The sequence below is a fragment of the Adiantum capillus-veneris genome, chromosome 19 (genome assembly GCF_014529385.1).
Source record: "Adiantum capillus-veneris isolate H3 chromosome 19, ASM1452938v2, whole genome shotgun sequence".
NCBI classification, from domain to species: domain Eukaryota; kingdom Viridiplantae; phylum Streptophyta; class Polypodiopsida; order Polypodiales; family Pteridaceae; genus Adiantum; species Adiantum capillus-veneris.
In genome coordinates, this window is record NC_140949.1 from 151,646,313 (window position 1) to 151,650,343 (window position 4,031).

The window sequence follows — 4,031 nt, forward strand, 5'->3', positions numbered from 1 at the left end:
TAAGAAAATTTATGCATTTTTCAAAATTGCCATCAAAGTCCATTAAGGGTTCTCCAACGGGATTTTACGGATGAAAAGTATTTATTAAATACTGTCCAAAATGTTTCCAAAAGCCTTCAAAAATAAGCTACAATGTTGCTCGACCGCATCAGGTACAGGGATTATGGGCAGGGTTGGTCTATGGCCCAAAGGAGCTAGAGTGGAGCCCAAGGCAGGAGAAGGGGAGCATTTGTGGCCAGCCAAAACAGTGTGGAGCCTCAAAAAAGGCGCCCCCCATTCTCCACCCTTGATCTTTGACAGCCTGAAGCCCTTGCATCTGACCGAAAAGATGTGGTAAAGAAGCCCTTCTCTCTCCTAGCCTCAAAACCTGACTTGAGACCCAAGGCAGGTTGTTTTGGCCTATTCTTGTGTGATCTAAGCTTAGTTTCTCTTGCTCTCAAGCTCCCATGGAAGCTCTACTTCATCTTCTTCTTCTTCGTCTATGCATGTTTACATATGATGCTTTATTATTAAAAATTAACCATTAGTAGGTTACTATTTCCTACTCATCAATACTTGTTTCCACCTTGTATCTTGCTTATTCCCCATAGATCTTATCATACAAGCAATGTTTAAGGTTTTGAGAATGAGTTCTACAAGAATTGCGGTGCAGACCAAGCCTAATCACATAATTGGCAGTTTCTAGAGCAGTTATCTCTAGAATTCATTCAAATAAAAGTGTGATTAGCATGGTATTTGATAAGAATTCCTCTCTTTTGAGGAATTATTTAACACAACGTCTTTTTGGAGGGGGTTTCTAATCCAAAACGTTCGACCCTCTTGTGTCGCTTGTCTCTCTCTATCTCTTTCCTTTGCAGTTTTCAGAGCATGCATGCGTGATGTGTGATGAATCTAAATTGAAGTGTGTGCCTTGCAACTGTAATTTGAAACATGCTCACACTTAGGCTCAACTAATTAATCAACTAGATTGATCTACAATCTCCACTGCACAATTAACCCCAATTCTTTGGCAGACCCATAGAGCCTAAGTTTACTTTAAAGAAAGTCATTCTTGAATTGTTATCTTGAGACTTCAATCTTGAATCCACTGTGCTACCTTTCTAAATTAGAACTTGATAATTTAGGATATACTCAAGCAAATATAAAATTCACTCTTGGGTTTTGAAGCTTCATCTCATGTAAGGAAAGACTTTACAAAGCTAGTCCCAAGACTAGGTCAAAACTTGCTATTTTTGGAGCTACTATTTTTGGACTATTTTTGGGATGTTTTAACTTGCCTAAAGGCTTCCCTTGATTTGTACTTCAAGTCTAGGAAGTAATTCAAATTGCTTAGAAATAATGAAATTCTATTTTATTATTTACTATGTTTAGACTTTGATAATTGCATAATGGACCCCTTGTGCTTTGTTTCTTTGATCAAGACCATCTTTTGGTAGATCCTTTGCCCTTGGTAGATGTACCTTCCTTTGATCTTCTACCTTTAATGGAGCTAGTTATCTTTCAATTATCCTAGCTCTTTTATAGGCTATTCCCCTAGTCCCAAGCCTTTGATCGGATTAGTCTAAAAGCACTTCAAATTAACTTCTCTAAATATCATTCATATCCCCCTGGCTTAAATGGAAAATTTAAGTTAGAAATACTTTTAGAAGTTTAGAATTTAATTTTCATGATAGAGTAGAGGTAAGGAGCTTGCACCACTTGGGAAGCAATAGATTGGCATCATTCAAGGCCAACTTTGTAAGTGCAATCTCATTTCTCTAAGTTTAATAATATGAACTTGTAATCAAGAATTAAAAACATGACTTTTTGTTGTATGCCCTAAAATATGGCAAAGAAAGTACAATGCCCAAATTGATTGGAGCTTTGACAAGGTGAAAATCTAGTATGGAAATGAAAGCCAAGAGGTTCCATTTGCACAAGAAAATGGAAATACATCAAAGATGGTAATGTCAACTGACAAGGGGAGAAACCCTTGCTTCCAACAACAAAGCAATGGGTCCCAAAAGGATCACAACTGGCTCTAAGCTCCAAATTTCCTTCATCAAGATAGCCAAAAGATCTTAGTGTAAACAAAAGTCACCATCTATTGTCAAATCATCACAAAACTCAAGGGATAGCCTCTACACACTAGGAGGACACTACACTATGGTCTCTAACCCCGTCTACCACTTGTATATATTATGTGCAAAAAATGCATATGAAGACAAGCAAAAAAACACAAGTCACCAATTCTTAACATACATGAGCCTAAAGTTTAGTTCTACTGACTGTGAATGCAATGATATAAAACAATCAAGAAATGGATGCACGTTTAGAGAGAAAACTCACTTTGAAGCTCAAGGGAGAGCACCTTGCAAGGGACCCAATAGCTTGCAACCTTGGCGTTGATGCGTAGCTCTTGCCGTTGCTAACTTGATGGCAGTGTTGCCTTTGTAATGCCTGCTTTGTAGCACATGAAAACAAGAGATAAAACCTCTCTCTCACTCACACACACAAAAGTACGTCATCATGTTACACTTAGTTGAGCCACAAGAATGATTAAATAAAAAAAGTATCCCTTAGGGTTACAAGGGTTTGGCTTTTGTATCCCACTATAAATTAGGTATTTGGGCTAAAAGAGATAACTATTATCATAATGAGTCCACCCAAGCTCTCCAACCTCTTTCATCGTTACAAGGTTTTCTTAGAATTGATAAACAAAATCAAGATTTCTCGTAATTGTTTAATTACAAGATCCGTCTTTAGGCAAAAAAATGAATTTATAAAATATTGCAACTTTGTTGATTGCTTGGGTTTGGTGTGTTTTGGTTACCGCTTCAACATTTCCCCTCTCACGTTCTTGTTGTCCCTGACAAGACTTCTTGTCTTTTACAGGGTTGTCCTTTGCTTTGTTGGAAGGGCACTATCATTTGTTGTAGAAGTTGATCCTTGTCTTGTGATTTATACATTCTCTTTAGAGGATTCTTTTGTTTAGGAAGGGTATTTTGCTTTTGTGGACAAGGCTTTGTACATCTTCTTTTAGATGTGGTTTTTTTAACGATTGTTGTCACCGGTGCCTACATCTTTTGAGTACTTTACTTCTTATGATACTTTTGTTAAAGCTTGTACTTTGGACTATTTTTACTTTGATTTGTATGCTATGGTGTCGAAGTTGGTTTGCTTTGCTGTAGTTATGAGAATTTTGTTGATATCTGTGAAAACCAAACAATTTTGAGTGACTCATTTGTAGAATTTGATTGGCCTTGCTTTATCTTTTTGGTTTTGTGGATGGGAATCTCCTTATTGTGTTGCTGCTTCTTGTTGTAGAAGAAGTATTAATTTGTGTTTCTAAATAAGGGTCTAAAAGTTGAATGACCAAAGGGAAAAACCCACTAGGAAAAATTGCCTTTGGTACACGCTCTTATTGGAGTTGAGCTATGAAATTTGAGTACATGTTTATACAAGGTGAGTGCTTGGGAGAAACAAAGGAAGAGGGCCTAATGCAAGTCTCAATTATGGGACACTCTATATGTAATCAAGAGAATTTTCAAGAAAAGCATGCCGTGCAAGAACGGAGTTGATGGGTTCTTCAAGGAAACAATGTAGCACATGTGATATCCAAAGATTTTTCAATAGCTTCCTTTTTTCCCCAAAGGGTTTTTGATGTAGAATCTTTTCCACTCATTCCTCGCTATGCTCATTGCGTGAGTATTTTTGGATTACTTCTTCTCTTCTCTCAATGTAAAGTATATAGACTCTAACTCTTATGCTCACCTATACTAGCATGAGCAACCCTACATAAATATGCTCAACTTCTCTAGCTTGAGCAGTACCTATGATAGCTAAGACTCTTAGACCACATAAAATATTACTTGAAGATTTGGAACTAATGCCTTGCTCATTTAGTGCTCAGCTGCCCAACTCTAATTTTCTGTGCCATGTATTTTTAATGGTGACTTGGACTTACCCATTTTAAGGCCTTATTTTTATTATGAGAAGGTCTTTGAGATCTTGGCCTTCATGATTGTTTTGGTTTTTAGATGCCACCCTAA